Raw genomic sequence first — 18797 nt, 5'->3', positions numbered from 1 at the left:
CACTTGCTTTCCACCAACCTCCTCCAACCGGAGCAATCCAGAGAGTTCTGTCCCATGCTTTTACCGCCAGTTTCTCTCTGCATAGCAAGGGTCTTTATCCCTTGCTCTTTTTGATTTTGCCCCTTCCCCACACTGTCAATAACAGCGTCTCTAAACTGCAGTGAGTTTGGAATGGTTGTTGCTAATGATGTATGCACAGTAGTTACTGTCCCTGCTCCCACCACAGATATGCTGATTCTGATAATGTGTTTTGATTAGAAACAATCACCATGGGGGCCGGCACACTTGGTGTCTGGTTTGCACATGTCCAGCATGCCAGAGCAACTCACCAAAATACTACAATTGTTGAACGCCAAATCCTTGGAGTACCATATATTTCAATAACTTGTAAAGATACCATAATTACGGTCATGACATGCACCAGGAATTAGAACACCTGATAACTCAGTCCAGCAAATTGGGTGGAACGGCTGTCTGAGAGGTCTGCCTGTTCCACTGATACATTTGCACCCTATTCACATGTTACATTAGGCACATGTATAGCAGTACTTGTGATTTCTCTATACATTTCCATGTGTGTGCAACATAACAAGTAAATAATTCATTCTCTCTCTCTCTCTCTCTCTCTCTCTCTCTCTCTCTCTCTCTCTCTCTCTCTCTCTTATTTGTACACTGACTGCCCCAAACTTCCATCCCTGGGTAGTTTACAGCAACATAAATCAAATTAAAGCAGGAATTATAACCTCGTGACAATTCAGACTCACAAGTCTATTTAAAAGCTTGGGTGAATAAATGTGCCTTTAGAGACTTTTTAAAAGTTGTCAGAGATGAGGGGGCCCTTCTTAGCTCAACAAGGAGTACATTCCAAAGTTTCAGGGCGGCAACAGAGAAGGCCCGTCCCCGTGTAGCCATCAGACAAGCTGGTGGCAACTACAGACGGACCTCCACCAGATGATCTCAATAGGAATGTGCAAGGAACTGGCTTGCCTGGTTTGGTTCAAGTCTGGACCAGACTCGAACCTGACCGGGCCAGTTCAGTCCAGCACCCCTTAGAACACTCCCCCCAGTTCGGTCCGGGCGGGGGTGTGTGTGTTATGAATTTGTTTTTTAAAAATTAAAAAACATTTCTGTCCTTTAGCCCCTTCGGAGGGCTTCCTCTAGGCCGCGGGGACGTGTGTGTGTATCCATGAAGGTTCCCCCTCCCCCCTCCAGCCTCAGTCATCACTGCTGTGGCCCATTCGGCCACTTTTTTGGGCCCGTTTGGGGCTCCGTATGGTGGTGCGGTGGCCATTTTGCCCGCTGCCGCGCATGTGCAAATGGCCTCTGCAAGGCCAGGTATGGCCCAGGGCCTCACAGAGGCCATTTGCACATGTGCGACGGCCATCGCATGCACAAATGGCCTCTGCGAGGCCCTGGGCCATGCCAGGCCTCTCAGAGGCCATTTGCGCATGCACGGTGGTGGGCAAAATGGCCATCATGCCACCATACAGAGGCCAAAATGGGCCTAAAGAAGTGGCCGAATGGGCCGCGGCGGTGATGACTGAGGATGGCGGGGGGAGGGGGAACTTTCACGGACACACACAAGTAACCTAGAGGAAGCCCCTCCTGAAGTGGCTAAAGGTAATAAAATAAAATAAAATTTTAAAAAATTGTGAACCCCCCCGAACTGTTGTGGGGGGGGAGGTTTCAGTCTGAGGTTGGACCAAAAGTGGGGGGGTTGGTTTGACCTCGAATGGTCAAACCGAACTGGTTCAGCCTCGAACAGGTTCAGGGGGCACCTGTTTGCACATCCCTAGATCTCAATGGGTGATGGGGCTCATAGTGAAGAAGATGTTCTCTTAAATACCCTAGGCCTAAGCTGATTAGGGCTTTATAGGTTACAACCAAAACCTTGAATTTTGCCTGGAAATGTATTAGTCATAAGTGTAGTTCTTTTAATATAGGAATTATATAGCCTTTTCAAAATGACCCAGAGACCAACCTGTACCAACTGCAGTTTCCGGACTACATTCAAAGGCAGCTCCACATAAAATTCATTGCAGTAGTCAAGTCTGGAGGTTACCAGCATATGTACCACTGTTCTGAGGTAGTTTATCTCAAGAAACAGACCCAAAGCTGATAGAAAAAACCTTTGGCCACTGCCACAATCTGAGACACCAGGGAGAGGTTAGGATCCAGAAGCATTCCCAGATTGCATACCTGTTCCTTCTGGAGAAGTGTGACCCCATCCAGAACTAACAGATCAAAATTGTCTCCCATGTTCCGACCTTGTACAATAAGTACTTCCGTCTTATTTGGATTCAAGTTCAGTTTGTTATTCCTCATCCAGCCCATTACCACCTCCAGACAGACATTTAGGGAGGTTATGCCTTCTCCTGATGGTGTTGTAAAGTAAACTAAAGTGTGCCGTCAAGTTGCTTTCAACTCCTGGCACCCACAGAGCCCTGTGGTTTTCTTTTGGTAGAATACAGGAGGGGTTTACCATTGCCTCCTCCCGCACACACAGTATGAGATGATGCCTTTCAGCATCTTCCTATATCACTGCTGCCTAATATAGGTGTTTCCCATAGTGTGGGAAACATAGTCTGGGAAAGTCCCATAGTCTGGGAAACATACCAGTGGGGATTCGAACCAGCAACCTACTGCTTGTTAGTCAAAAAGGTTTGGGTGTTATTAGCATACTGATAACCCCCTGCACCAAATCTCCTGATGATCTCTCCCAGCAGTTCCATTTAGAAGTTCCATGTAGAAGCACTGGAGACAGTATGGAGCCCAGGGAGTGGGGCACCATATAAAAGTTCACATCTGGAAGTGCAACAGTCTCCAAGTGACACCATCTGGAATCTGTCTGACAGGTAGGAGTGGAACCACTGCAAAGCAATGCCTCCCACTCCCAACCCCCTCAGACGGTCCAGAAGATACTATGGTCAATAGTATCAAAAGCCGCTAATAGATCCCAAAGGACCAACCAAGTCACACTCCCTCTATGAATTCCCCATGGAGATCATCCATGAGGCTGACCAAGGCAGTCTTCACCACTGCCAGACCAAAGCCAGCTTGAAATTGGACTAGATCATCCTAGTATTATGCCCCTATTTCATAAATTTATGTCTCCAAGTCTTCTTTAGGGAATAAATAATTCAGAACTATTATCCAAAAATGCAGCAATGCCGTTATTTCTGACTAATCTACTCTTGTCTGTTCCAGAGACTTTGCCCCTGAGACCACAGGACAAAGGGAAATGCAGGAAACGCCAAAGGACAACATGACAGCCTACATTTCCTGTGGTAGGTGGCGGTGCAGCAGCTGGTCATAAAGTAACTCTGTTTCGAAAGGTGGTGTTTGACTTACCTGAGAAATAAATACATTGTTGGATGTTGGGGAAACGAATTAATCGCTGGTGTGACTTGATTTTACTTCACTGCTGGCACTCACGCTGCTCTGCAATATAGTAAACCAAACAAATTCAACAACTATGTTTTTGTGTCCCTCTTTCCAGCTATCGTTTTATTTTTGGTTATGTAGAGTTAGAAGCCAACGACTCCAGTAGATACAAATATTAATTATTTATGCCAGCCATGGATTGATGAGCGGTTATGCAAGCCTGATGTAGGACCAGATCCCAGACAAACTCCATGCTGCAGTGTTGTATTGCTGTGGTTTCATATAAGGAGTGGGGCTAATCTGCTCTCGGCACTCTGCACCTCAGAACATGTGACTGCTGCCATGGTCACCTGACAGTGGAGCAGTGGCCATTTCGACATGTTTGCACCTGAAACAAAAAGTCACGCAGGCCCACAAATACAGGTACCTACTTTGATTTCTAATGTGACATATAGAGATGGAGTGCGAAGGTAAGGAAAGGGCAACCTTCTGGGAATGTGGCACTTCTTTGTATCATTGATATCAGATCGTTTGGAAACAAAGTTGATACTGTACAGGTATATTCACTTCCTGAAGGTATGTAATATGCTTAATTAAGGAGACTGGTACCGGAATGTGCACCTTTGATGGATTTCTTTATCTGCATCAGATTTTGCAATGTCTGTTTTTAATTCATGGCTTGCACCTACTCTAGGCCTGCACAAACTGAGACCTACAAAGCTCATCTGCAGCTATGTACAGAGGCCTCCCAAGGGCTTGATCAAGTGGCGGGCAGGGGGGTTGTCACACAAATAGCAGGCCACGTGGCTCAAGGGCTGCACTGGACTTGGTGGGCCACTAATGGTACAGGCCTGGCCTAGTACAAGGGTTACCTAATCTGCTGAAGTGCTGATGTTAAGGTTGCAAATGTGTTTTCCCACTATCAAGCCATTAAAATCCCCAGGATTCCTTTCAACAGTCTCTTGGAAATTAATGCCAGTTCCTGGAGACCCCAGGCCAGTCCTGGAGGGTTGGCAACACTAGCTGATGTCTTAAATTTGCAGCCTTTTGCCTGTACCCTACCTGAGTTCAAGGGTTTCAGTTGCCCCACCACCACCACCAAATGCCCTCCTAGTTACTAGGTGGCCAAATATGATGGGGGCATATGTCCAAATAATATTTGCAGGCTGTATTCTGAGCTTATTTTATTTGTTGTTGTTATTTATTTACACATTCAGACAGGTATTATCAAAGTTGTTGCTGTTATTATAGATATCATCGCAGAATATAGGCTGTTCCCAGTAAAGTTGCTTTTTGTAATTGGCTGATGGTGATTTTTTTGGCCCCTATGGTGTTGAGGTGCTCTGCAAGGTCTTTTGGAACTGCACCCAGGGCGCCAATTACCACTGGGATTATTTTGGTCTTCTTCTGCCACAACCTTTCAATTTCAATTTGTAGATCTTTGTATTTTGTTATTTTTTCTATTTCTTTTTCTTCTACAGTAATCCCTCGACCTACGAACTACTCAACTTACGTTTTTTTTCGAGTTACGAGCGACAAAAAGACCGGAAGTAGTTGCTTACCGGAAGTAGTTGCTTACCGGAAGTAGTTGCTTACTCGACCTACGAATGTTTAGATGCGGCTTCCTCGAATTACGAGTGCTTTGGGACTTCCGTGGTGCGCTCCTCGACTTACGAAAATTTCGACCTCTGAATGTGCGTTCGGAATGGATTATTTACGTAAGTCGAGGGACCACTGTATTCTGCTATCCCCTGGTATTGCTATGTCGATTATTTTGACTTGTTTTTCTTTCTTCTCGACTACAGTGATATCTGGTGTATTGTGTGGCAGATGTTTGTCAGTTTGTAGTTTTTCGGAAGTCCCATAATATTTTTGCAAAATGTGATTGAACTGTTTTGATAATTGTTTATGAAGGCTTGTTAGGTGTTTAAGCCAAAAGCCATGCACTTCATCGTCGCCTGGAGCAGTCCAATTTTTAATTTTCTTTGTTCTTTCACTTATTAATTCTGCTGTTATTATTCGACCTTGCATTTGTTGGTTACATTTTTTGACCTCTTTCACCCAGTCTGCTTTTTTAATTATAATCTATTGGATTGTCCCATAATTCCCCCCAGAACTGCACTGTTTCTTCTTTATTTGTTGTTTCTAAGTTTCTTGCAGTTTCTCCTTCTATGCTTTGGTAGAAACGTCTCTGATTCGACTGGAATTGGAGATTCTGCCTATGTTGTGTAATTCTGGCTTCGTATCTGCTAATCTTCTTTGACACTGCTGTTATTTGCTGCTTTATTATTTCCAGGACTTCTCTGATTTTCCTTGAATCTAGGTGGTATTTTTGGATCAGATACTGTTTGGTGTTTTCATACTTCAGCTTCTTGTCTTTCATATCTTTCAATTTACTAGCATCGGATCTAAGCCTGGCGATTTTATTTTCTAATCTAATCTTCCATTTAGGTGATGTACTGCTTTCTTTTCTTACAGGTCCACTGATCTTATATCCAACCTCTTGTGTTGGTATTGTTGCTGCACTGTACATTAGTTGGTTTGTTTCTTGCAAATTCTTGGTTGTTATTTCTGCAAGTTCAGCATTGAAATCTTTTAATGCCTGAGCAAGTTGTTTGTTGGCAACTGTTTTTAGAGCTGGAAGTTGAACCCTTGGTTCATGTGCTCAGTTATTTTTTGCTTTAGTTCTTGTTGCTTTTCTGTTAAACAGCATTCAGGTTTTTGAGGTGAGGGCAAAGGGGAGGTTGCCTGGTTTTGATTTTGAAACAGTTCAGCAACAATGGCATCCTCTATTTCCAACACCTCCTCCACCTGCACCTGAGCAACTTCTTTAGTTGGTGGTAATTCTTCTTCCATGTCTTGAGCCTGTGTTGCTCTTTGCAGTTCTTCCAGCTCAGCTCCTGTGAATACTTTATTTCTTATTATTAATCTTCTCTGGTCTGCTAGCCTTTGTTCTGTTATTTCTGTATCTGAATGCTTCTCTTTCCAAATTTGGTACATTCTTTTTAAATAACCTCTTCTAGTTGGACTAGACTTGTAATAGCAGATCATTATTTCCTTTTTGTATTTTTCGTATTTTTTTTTCTTCGGTTAAGCAATGTTTCTTCCAGTAACTTTGCAGTCTCCAGCCCTGGTTGCTCAACTGAAGATGCTAAATCCTGTTGCCCACTTGCCACCAGATGTCCAGGGACTCTAGCACCTGGCGCTGCCCTTGTTGACCCGGGTGACGACTGATCCAGTATAGATTTATTAAAGTTATGTCTCACCATATTGTTGATGGGAGAGGCACTCTTTGTCTGGCTCCTCTGGTGAGACCTGTCCAGTAGAGTTGGACCTCTGGCATAGCTCTCACCTTCCTCAGAGCACGCAAGCCCCACAACCACGTCAAGGTAGTCCCTCACTGGGGCACTATATTATTATTATTATTATTATTATTATTATTATTATTATTATTACATAGGAAACTGCCATATACTGAGCCAGGCCATTGGTCTATCTAGCTCAGTATTGTCTTCGCAGACTGGCAGCAGCTTCTCCAAGGTTGCAGGCAGGAATCCCTCTCAGCCCTATCTTGGAGATGCCAGAGAGGGAACCTGGAATCTAGATGCTCTTCCCAGAGTAGCTCCATCCCCTAAGGGGAATATTTTGCAGTGCTCACACTTCTAGTCTCCCATTCATATGCAACCAGGGCAGACCTTGCTTAGCTAAGGGGATAAGTCATGCTTGCTATCACAAGACCAGCTCTCCTCTCCTCCTCCTCCTCCTCCTCCTCCTACATTATTGTTGTTATTATTACAAAATTTTGGTTAAGAGAAATTGCAGCGCAATATGAACTTATGCAGTTCTATATTTTAGAAAATGTGTTAATCAAATAGACATGAAATATTCTAGCACTGAACATTAATTCTCAGCTTAGTTGTTCCATGGAAGGGGGGGGATTCCTAGACAGCATGTTGAGTGGGCCCTTCTGCTCACAGTGCTCACACATTGTCAGTAATAAGGAAGTAATAATAACATATGATTGTCACAATTTGATCATCAAGATGTCTCTTTGAAGCTAACTAGTGTGGTTTTCTAAATTAAACTACTCATTACTACATACAATAGCTTAAATATGTGCATGTTTTATTCAATTTCTTATGAATGTCTGTTCTCTAAACTACAGTGCTTAGCATTATAGACAGATTGAACAACTGACAGATTGAACAGCTAACTAACTATGTGCCATATGCAAAGCTGTACATTCTGTCATGATTCCTGCCCTCAATGGATTTTACATTATTTGAATCAAGGGATGCTATAAGTGAAAGGTTGCAAATTCTGCCAGGGAAGCCTGCATCCCATCAAATGTTGCATCTCCTGGACTGTTGGAGGAGAAAGGTAAAGAATTGCATTACTGGGCCATTCTCTCCTTGACATTTTGTATCCCTGGTCAAGGAAAAGGTAATGATGAAGGGTTCAGATATTAGTGTATCACCTCCACTGGATTTCGCAGTCCATGGACCATGGGAGGGTAGAAGAAAAAGGCTGTAAATTTCACCAAGAGATCAATGGCAGTCACATTTTTGAAAACACTGGATAGGGCAGTGGGGAGGTAAAGCAATAAAAAGATCTATTTATTGGATTCTGCAAAGCAGGAGAGCGTAAAGGTGAAAGGTTGCAAGTGCCATTTATGGAATAAAAGGGTGGGGTACAATTTTTTTAAAACATAAAAATAAATATTAATTTTTGTAACATAAAGAAATCAATATAAAATAAAGTTCAATCAGGCCATTTGTTCCCATTGGATTTTGCAACCCCATTTAAGAGGGACGGGGTCAAGTACAAAGTATACTTTGTCAATATGTAACTGCCTCCCTTTGGTGTTTCATCCTCTATACTACAGGAGGGGTGGAAACAGAATTGCTACCAAATTTCACCTAACTCATAATATCACAGTGAATTTGGTGCTCCCTCCCTGCTCAGGCAAAATATTGGAAGAACTTTGAGGGAAGACATGGAAATGTCTCATGGGGATTGGGATCTGCAGAAAATACTGACGCAGGTGCAAATCAATTCGAGCTCAAATCAGCCATTTCAAGTTGTTTGAGCTCAAAACAAATCTACCCTGTTTCAATCAAATCGATTTGAATGTTTTGAGCACCATTTTGGGGCTGGTTTCCCCCCCTCCCCTGGGGAGAGATGGTCTACCAATTGGGGTTGGCTGGTAGACCAATGCTGCAAGGTGGGCCAATGTGACAAGTCTGGAGCTGTGGGCTGGTATACCCACCAATCCCAACTGGTAGACTCTCCCCAGAAAAACAGGAGAGCTGGTCTATCGACTGGGGTCAGCAGGTAGACCAGCCCACCACTCCAGACGGCACATTGGCCTGCCTCTAGGCCAAGCCATTCCAGAAATATAAAAAGGACCTTCTTTTCCCTTTGGGAAAATCATGGAAGCCTCTAAGAAAGTGGGCACGTGGATCTGCCCCCCCAGGTCTGTGCCTAATGGCATCCCTGCACTGTAGTGCTCCAGGGTTTCAGGGACTGCATTTGGGATTTTCTGCATCAAAGCAAATGCTCTACTACTGAGTTGCCATCCCGGTCCCAGCTTAGGGATAGAGTGCAACCTTTAACAATAACAGCAGCAGCAGCAGCAGCAACAAACCTAATTTGTTAGCCACCCCATAACAAATTGTTCTCTGGATGGCTCGCAACAGTTTTCAACAGATCAGAGTGGATATACATATATATGCAGGCCTGATATACATGGATATATGTATATCCATGCATAAGACAAGGTGGCTGCATAGGTACACATGTATAGGTCAAGGTGGCAGCTAAGTACACATGTTTGAAGAAGGCCCAGAAAATCCTGTTGATGGCCACACACATTTCTTATGTTCTTTCCTGTCACAGATTGCTTCTTTAGTGATAGCTCCATCTCCATGTAGGAGAATCCGCTGTGGTGGCACAGCGGGGAAGCAGCTTGCCTAGGGAGCAAGAGGCTGTTAGTTCGAATCCCCACTGGTGTGCTTCCCAGACTGTGCCTAGTAAATATATAATTGTAGTCACCTATATCGGAAGGTGCTGGAGGCAGATGCTCACTTCAGTGACAGATGCTCACTTCATCGACAACGGCAAAGGCATCATCTCATACTACGCGGGAGGAAGGCAATGGTAAACCCCTCCTGTATTCTGCCAAGAAAACCATATGGCTCTGTGGTCGCCAGGAGTTGACACCGACTCGAAAGCACAATCTTTCCTTTTCCCTTTTCCATGTAGGAGAAGCCCACTATCTGGAAAATAGCAGTAGCAGAATTTTTGATCAATATTCGTTAAAGTTTATTGTTTGATAAAGGGGGTGGGGAAGAGAGCGAGAGAGAGAAAGAGACAGCAGGGGGAAAGGAGCTGATGGCAACCTGCCATTGCTATATAATATCTTTGCATAACTCTAAATTAATAATTCTATTTTATACCATAAACATATGATACTGACAGTATTTTTTCCTTTCCATTATATTCCTATGGAACTCTGTTGCCAGTTTTAACAGACTCCCTGCTGGATTAGACTAATATGTTTTCTTACCATTCTGTTGCATGAACTATTTCACACATCTGTTATTAGGCTTAGCAGTTGTGAAACCTGGCTTAAAAATAAATGTTTGAACTATGGTGAGCTTCACAAGGCTCCCTTTTAGAATGTAGTTTCTGCAAATTATTTGTGCCCTGGTTTTAATCTCCACAGACTGTACTTATCTTTTAGGAACCATGATACCACAATTTGATGTGCATAGTAAGCCGAAATATTTAATGAAGAATATGCTCTTGTTCAGTGGTTCACACATGCATACTAATCATTTTTTAATGTCAGCATCCAGTCAGGGGTGGATCCAGCTGGAAATTACAGGGGGGGTGCCACAGGAATTTTTTTCCCCATTAAAAGATCTTAAAAGATCTGCACTGGTTACCGATAAGTATCTGGGCAAAATACAAAGTCTTGGTTACCTATAAAGCCCTAAACAGCTTGGGCCCTGGGTATTTGAGAGAACGTCTTCTTCACTATGAACCACACCACCCATTGAGATCATCAGGGGAGGTTCGTCTGCAGTTGCCACCAACTCGTCTGGAGGCTACACAGGGATGGGCCTCCTCCATTGCTGCCCCGAGGCTTTGGAACACGCTTCCTGCTGAAATAAGAGCCTCCTCATCTCTTGACACTTTTTAAAAAGATAGTCAGGATACATTTGTTCATCCAGGCTTTTAATTGGATTCTGTTTTAATTGTTTGATTTTTAATAGTTTTAACCTGTTAAATTTTAAATTGTTGTAATGTTTCAACCACTTTATTTTTGTTTTTATTGTTTTGTTGTAAACCGCTCAGAGACTTGCATTTTGGGCGGTATACAAATATGTTGTGTGTGTTGTTGTTTTTTTAAAAAATCATATATAAAAATTATATGAATAATTTTTTCATTTATTTTTTTCAAATGCAAATTTTTCATTAAAAAAAGTCTGCGGGTGAAAAAAAGAAGATTCTCATTTTAAAAGGTTATTTATTTTTCCAGCTCAAAAACTGTAAAAGAAACATTGGTCTTTCTGAGTTCTTTTTCATAGTGTACAGAGATCATCCATTAGAATAGGTTGTGGACCCAACATGCTCCATAGACAGGACTAGATTCAAATGGAAAATGAGGCATAGTTCCAGGTATGCCTAATGTAGATGCAGAGGCCCCTACAGACATCCAGGGTGCCAGGTCTTCTCCTTGGGGTGAGAAGGAGAGGGACAAAAGGATGGATCTTTTTTAAAAGAGGAGAGCAGGTTCTTACCTGCTCTCCACTGCCGCATGCAGCTTCCTGTTGCGACAGTGCTCCCCCAAGGACCACCATGTGGTGCCAGCATGTACATGGTGTCCACACAGGTGCAGACAGCATTTATGTGGTCAACATGGTGTTGCTGACCATACATAGGTTCTCAGGGGCAGTGCCATTGCAACAGGAAGCTGCATGCAGTGGCAGAAAGCAGGTAAGGACCTGCTCTCCTCTTTTTTAAAGATCCCACTCACCGCTCGCCTCTCCACAGTACTGTACTTGTCCTGACCTTGCCCAAAACAGTTTAGCACCGAACCAGTACACGAACCTCAGTTCGTGCACATCTCTAGTCGAGTTAACACATTGAGCACCTTACTGAGGCTCCACAAAGGAAACCTGTAAATAGGGGATAGAGTGGTGTTAGAGGCTTCCCTGAGAAAATGGTGACTGTGTGAGTGCAATGCCGTAGAGTTATGGGCCAAAAGTTTTAAGGACTGATGCAAGAGTGGACATAGGAAGGAACATAGGAAGCTGCCATATACTGAGTCAGACCAAAGGTCCATCTCGCTCAATATTGTCTACACAGACTGGCAGCAGCTTCTCCAAGGTTGAAGTGATGTTTGTCACTTCAGAGTATTAGGACGTAGGCCCTGATCAGTGCTGGCCTGGAGGAAGGCCAGTACCTCTGGACACCCAAAGAGATAGGGTTAATGCATTTTCTGCAGGTCCAATGTGAGAACACTGCCTAGGTAGTCTGGTTGATCCAATTGGTAAAAGGGTAGCAGAAGCCAGGATGGTGTTCTGGATTGCGGAGGAATAGCCATTCTTGGCTAAGGCCGAGCCCTCAGCTTTCAGGCTCAGTGAGGGTCTGGCAGTAGCAGAGGCGTAACTATAGGGGGGGCAGGGGGGGCACGTGCCCCGGGCGCCATCTTTTTTGGTCATGTGGGGGGCGCCGCCATGACCTAATTTTTTAATTTTTTTTAAAAAAATTTTGTTAATACAAATGTTTCCTGCTCAGTGCAGCAGCGCTGCAGCAGTCAAGGGAGCGCGTCGGTGCCCCCTTCCCCACGAGCGGTCCCTTCCGCGCCACCTGCACCCCCCCATTGCTTTGCTGGCGCCTGGCGGCCAGTCAGTGGCCTGGCTTGGCGGCGGGCGCTTGTGAGGAAAAACCTAAGTATAATGTAGTATGTTGGGGGGGCGGCGGGGGGGCACAGTGGGGGGGCGCCATTTCAGTGTTTGCCCCGGGCGCCGTTTTCCCTAGTTACGCCTCTGGGCAGTAGGACAAGGTCCTGGGACAGGAGGTCCAGCTGGAGAGGAAGATATCAGGGAGGCCAGATTAAGAGTGCTAATAGAATCAAGGCCTCTGGGGCCAATGAGGGGCAATCAAGATGCCTGTTCTGCCTGCATCTTTCATATAACTTCCCCAATAACAGCTGTCGGGGGAAGGCATAAAAGAGCTCTGGGGGCCAAGGGGCTTGTAAGGCATCCCTTGCCTTCCCTCCTTGCTAGAGGTGAGTGGAATCTGGTGAAGAACCTTGAGAGGAGGTGATTGTGGGGAGAGGCAAAGAGATCTAGTAAGGGCTGGCCAAATAAATGAGTTACTGAGTGGAACACCTCTGGGTGAGGCGTCCATTCAGCTGGGTCAACAGACTGGTGGCTAAGCTAGTCTGCTTGGCAGTTAGAAACACTGCTGAGATGTTCTGCAGTGAAAGATGCCAGGTGGAGTTCCACGCAGCAAAAGAGGCGGTAGGGTTCTACTGTCAGAGAGGGCAAACGAGTGCCTCCATGGTGGCTGATGTGGGATTTTGCAGTGACATTTTTGATGTGGATGAGAATGTGATGGTTGCGGATGAGGGGAAGGAACTGCTGAAGGGCTAAGCAGACTGCATGGAGTTCCAGCCCGTTGATGTTGTGTCGGCTCAGGCTGCAGCTCCACTTGTCCTGGGCATACTGGTTGTTGCAGTGTGCCCTCCATCCCATTAGACTGGCATCGGTAATGATGATCTGAATTGGATCGGAAAGTCTATTATTATTATTATTATTATTATTATTATTATTATTATTACATTTATATCCCGCTCTTCCTCCAAGGAGCCCAGAGTGGTGTCCTACATACTTAAGTTTCTCCTCACAACAACCCTGTGAAGTAGGTTAGGCTGACCGAGAAGTGACTGGCCCAGGGTCACCCAGCTAGTATCATGGCTGAATGGGGATTTGAACTCAGGTCTCCCCGGTCCTAGTCCAGCACTCTAACCACTACACCACACTGGCTCTAACAAAGTCTTGAACAAGGCTGGGGAAAGCCACCAGTGGAAGGAATGATGAAGATGTGGAAGGAGAGGAACTTCCCTGTGAGTGCAAGTCATGATGAGATTCTGAACTGGCAGTAGATGCCACTGAGGGGACTAGAGTGCATTTTGCCCATGGGGTGCATTCTATGCAGGCAATCATGGAGCCCAGTATTTGGGAGAGGAACATCAGGTCTGCTGGAGATTGCTTTATAACAGAGGGAAGGAGCTCTGCTAGCTTCTTCCTCCACTCGGGAGACAGAGAAACAGTAGCCTGTACACTACTGAAGAGAGCTCCAAAATGTTGAAGCATCTGTGAGGGGGTCAGGTGGCTTTTGTGGTGCTTGACCAGGAAACCATGGGAGTGGAAGCAATGGAGAGTCAGATGCACATCTGCCTTCACTTGCTGAAGGGTTGGGGAGCAGATCAGATGATGGTCCAAAAAAGGGTGAATGTGGATGCCAAGTATCCTCATATACACAATGAGTGTCACCATTATTTTGGTGAACACTTGAGGCACTGAGGAAAGGCCAAATGGAAGGGCTCCGTATTGGAAGTGTTGATGGTCATAGCAAATTATAAGAAATTTCTGGTGAGCAGGGGGGATCAGGACATGGAAATAGGCCTTGGAGAGGTCTATGGAGGCTGAAAAATTGAGGGGTCTTCTGATCACCTCCTTGATGGTATGTAGGGATTCCATATAGAACTTTATTTTCCTGATGAAGTTGTTTAAGTGCTTCAGATCCAATACTGCCCTCCATGAGCCTTCCCGTTTAGGGACTAGAAACACCTCAACATGTATTGGTTGAGGGGACTGGTTCTATTGCCCATATTTGAACAAGGTGAAGAATGGCCTGACTCATCCGAAGATGTGTGGTCAGATTCCGGGACTTGGGAGAGACTATGAAATGGCTGGGAGGGGGAGGTTGAAGGAATAGGAGAGGGAGACAGTAGAAAGGACTCAGGATTCTGAGTGGTTTCTATACAATTGGGAGCAAAATGGAGGACTCTTCCCTCTACTAGAATTGAGTCATTGCTTATGGTTATTCGGGAAGCGGGGGGAAAGTGAACGGCTGTGAGGCTGGTGATCTGATGAGCCCTTTTTTCCTGTGATGCCATTGGTGATGCCAGGAAGGGTTGTAGTTGGAATTGCAGTTATCTTTGTAGGACCCCCGAGAGGCCTTGAGACATTCCTGGAAGAACGAAAGGAAGTGGGCATTAGACCTGAACGACTTGCAAAACTCTTAGCGTCCTGAAAGTAATACCCTTTTCTTATCTTGTGTTTCAGTTAAGACCAGGTCTAAAGAGTCCCCAAAAAGTTTAACCCCCTTAAGGGTGTACAAGCCAAATTCAGCTTGGACTTGACATCAACATTCCAATGTTTGAACCAGAGGCATCTGCGAACTGCAACACCTGTGACCATGGCCCTGGCGGTGCACTAGATGCGTTAAAAGCAACGGATGCGGAAGCAGTGCTTCTGCAGATTTCCCCACTGTCACAAAAGGGAAAACCTGTGGAAATGCTGCTTCCACGCCCACTCCTTCTGAATAGGGATGTGCATGAACTGGTTTGGAGACCCTTTTCTGGACCTCTGGATCGGTCCGGCAGCAGGGGTTTACCTTTAAGCAGGAGTGAGGGTGCTCTTACCTCCCCCCCACCCCCACTGTGTTTCCCCCACCAGCGCTGTGCCGAAAATCACTGGTGCAGGGCAGAAGCGTACCTTCTTGCTGCCCCAGACAGTGGCTGGTGCACATGTGCATGACGCACACATACACCGACCACTTCTGGTCTGACGCTGACTGGGTTGGCGAGAGGGTACACTGTCGCCCTGTGCCAGTTATTTTTGGCACCGTGCCAGTGAGGGAAACGTGGCAGGTGGGGGGGAAGAGCACCCTCCCTCCTGCTTAAAGGTAACACACAGACCCCGAACCGTCCGTCTTCTGGTTCATGCACATCCCTACTTCTCAACAGCATGAGGAGTTGTTTTGAATTCCACAGCAGCCCTGGGGCACAGGAGTTAGAGAGCCATAATGCTGTGCATCATGTAAGCCACCAAAATTAATGGGACTTAAGTTAGTCACGATTAATCTGCCTCATTGACTGGAACGGTGCTTAGTCAGGACTAGCTGTATGTAATGGGTTATGTTTTGCTGGTTGGTACCATCCCCAATGCGAGTTAATTCTTTCTTCATATGTATTACATTCACATTTCCATCCCTCCCAAAACTATGTTTTTGGACTTTAAGAGAATATTCAGTCTTCCGGGTGTCACAGCTTTTAGTCTTTTCAACACTTCTTAAGAACAAGAAATAAAAATGGTTCCCAAAGGATCTATTGAAATTATTCAACTCTCTGGGCATGCATTATGTATTCACTAAATTTGCTGCTGGTGTTGTAAGTTCGAAACTCTCCTGCTGGTTTTCATTACAGCTGCAGAGCCTCCGATTTGAACAGCAGTAGACAATTGCTCTGCAGAGTCTGCCTATAAATAAATAAATAAATAGAAATTCCTTGTTCCTTATCACAAACTTTCAACTGTGGTTACTTCAAAGTGAATTCCCATTTCCTTCAGATTTCCTCCACTTATCATTTTCACAATTAGCAAACTGCATTTCTTCCCACAAAGCCAAGATATTTGCATATTAAAAGGTTGACGTGCAGGTTAAAGTTATTTAACTATGAAAGAGATGATAATTTTGCAATCTCCTTAACATCCAGATAAAGCACAAAATTTTTCTCTGGGTTTTTAATTTACACATTTTCCAGCAGACAATGAAAAGCATTCTAGGAGAATGGAATAAGCATTATAATGAACTTTCAATTAGACTGTGGCATGTATTTACAGAAATGGCCGTGTTTATCACATCTGCTCATAACAAACTGGGAAAATTCATTATGAATTTTCAGCAATTTCTACACAACCAAGGCCAGAATGAGTACTTAATATTTATTTATTTAATTAATTACATTTCTATCTTGCTCTTCTTCTGAGGAGCTCAGAGCAGTGTAAATGCTTATTTTCCCCCTCAAAACTACCCTGTGAGGTAAGTTAGGCTGAGAGATACATGACCAGCCCAAAGTTACTCAGTGAGTTTCATGGTTGAATGGGGATTCAAACTCAGGTGTTCCCGGTCCTAGACCAACACTCTAACCACTATGACAAACCTAGGCCATCATTTCTGCAACAGAAGTTGATGGAAAGAGCCTATCACTAGAGATAGGGAGATATAGTGGGGTATGTGATATTTATAGTTATCACATTTGCATTCTGCCCTTCCTCCAAGGAGCTCAAGACAATATACATGTTAACCTCACAACTACACTCTGAGGTAGGTTAGTATCAATGTTCCCTCTAACAGGGATTCCCAGATGTTGTTGACTACAACTCCCATCATCCCCAAGCAAAAGCCATTGCAGCTGGGAATTCTGGGAGTTGTAGTCAACAACATCTGGGAATCCCTGTTAGAGGGAACACTGGTTAGGATGGGAGAGAAAGGCCCTCTCCAACCCCAGCACAGCATCCTTCCAGTGGTTGTTGCTGGTGTCTACTTTGTATGTCATTTAGATTAGGGCCGGGCAAATTTGGCCCTCCAGAGGTTGTTGAATCACAACTCCCATCATTCCCAGCCACAATAAATTGTGGTTGGGCTGGGGATGATGGGAGTAATAGTTCAACAAACTCTGAAGGGCCAAGTTTGCCCAGCCTTGGTTTAGACTGTGAGTCCTTTGGGACAGGGTGGGAACCATCTTATTTATGTTTCTGTGCAAAATGTTTTGAGTACTTCTGTTGAAAAGTGGTATATAAATAGCTGTAGTTGTATTGAAAGGAAAGGTCCACAGCCGCCTGGTAAACAACACAGCTGAGCAGTGATTTCAAACTTGATCTTCTCTCTGTAAGTCCTACATATTATCCGCAACGTCATATTGGTGCTATTGGATCTACCTACCTCCTTCACACCATCTCTAAATGTTTCTCCTATGTAGACTCTTATAGATAGCACCAGTACTGAAAAGTTAGATTGCTGCTGCCATATGTTCATATTTATTTATTTTTAAGCCCCCAGTGTCTTGTCATTATTTGCTTGTAGAGCTTTGTATTAATGCGATTGGAAAATCATGGCGGCATTGAGAAGTTTTGCTTGTAATGTTCCATTCCATTTCAGTCCCTCCTTGTACAAGCAATTTTATAACCTGGCTGTGTATTAATTCCTGCCAAGGTTTTATATTTCCTGGAAAAATGGAAGCTGGCAATCTTCCTTTGCAGTATCTTTCATTATTTATATTCATAGACTGCAATTGCTATGGTCAGAGATCTTCAATGTGAGTGAGACCTTCAGTGCTCTAGCTACCTCTCTGCTTTTGCAAAGAGGAGAGGTTTCTGGGAAGCCATGGGGAATATGCTACTTTATGCACTTAATTCCACCACCCCCCTCCCTGTAGTGCATCCACACACAAACCTGTTTTGCTTTCAGGAGAGCAGAACATAAAATAAGTAACCTCAGGCCATATTAAATTGCATTGCCTTGTCTTCTAGGGTGTGGGACAACCATCTCTGGGTAGAAGTTGTGGGAATTGTAAAAACAATTGTCACTGAGGTGCATCCTGCCAACACAATCCCCCTTCTTCCAAATGTGATGTTCCAAGGGAGATAGGAATCAATTTAATTCAACGGAATGACAGATGAAAGGTGTGTTATGTAGTTGTATCCAGGAGCTGAAGGAACAGCTGGGTTGTCTGTAGAAATAGATCCTTTTTCCCGACATGGGGAGAATTCCTAGGAGATGCTGTAAATTGAGACTCATGGGACTACCTCTCCCTGGCTTGTAAAATAAAAATGTTGTGATTTGTGTAACTAGTGTTCCAGGCCCATATCCCTTTGGTGCCTCTTGTAATGGCAACTTCCTGAACTGTGCCGTGCTTTTTTTTTTTTTTTTTTAATGCCCAGTTGTGCTGAACTTTTCTTCATAGTAATGAGTCAGGATGTTCAAACTGTGGCAGTCAAAAAAATTAAAATGGTGGGGTCTGGATCACAAAGGGAGACATTTCGGAATACCCTTATAGGAAGATAACAATTATAAAGCAAAAACAAATACAACAATTTGAAATTCACTAAAATTTACCATCCCCCTCATTTTGAATGGGAATCTCTAGATTCAAAATTTGAAGTCACATTTTAAAACTTTATCTCAACATTCGAGTGCTGTAAATTGGTTGGCATCTCTTTATTGTTTGGGCAGGAATCAAATGTGAAATCTTAAAGGCTGTAAGCTGTCATGTACTAAATAACATTGCATGTTATCTAATGTTGCCAGATACTAAAAACCATTACATGCCA

At 44.2% G+C, this 18797-nt stretch overlaps 1 long non-coding RNA gene across 1 annotated transcript in view; it reads right to left on the bottom strand.

The window, feature by feature from the left end:
- LOC128351631 (uncharacterized) overlaps window positions 1-9658 on the bottom strand; it is a 31156-nt gene extending 21498 nt beyond the window's left edge. Inside the window, exons 1-2 of the long non-coding RNA XR_008319921.1 lie at window positions 9439-9658; window positions 3352-3441 (exon numbers count right to left, since the gene is read on the bottom strand). This is a non-coding gene — a long non-coding RNA (uncharacterized LOC128351631). The remainder of the gene's footprint in view (window positions 1-3351; window positions 3442-9438) is intronic.
- Window positions 9659-18797: the final 9139 nt, after the last annotated feature.

This window comes from Hemicordylus capensis, chromosome 3, assembly GCF_027244095.1.
Source record: "Hemicordylus capensis ecotype Gifberg chromosome 3, rHemCap1.1.pri, whole genome shotgun sequence".
Classification (NCBI taxonomy): domain Eukaryota; kingdom Metazoa; phylum Chordata; class Lepidosauria; order Squamata; family Cordylidae; genus Hemicordylus; species Hemicordylus capensis.
This window is presented reverse-complemented; position numbering and strand designations above follow the sequence as displayed.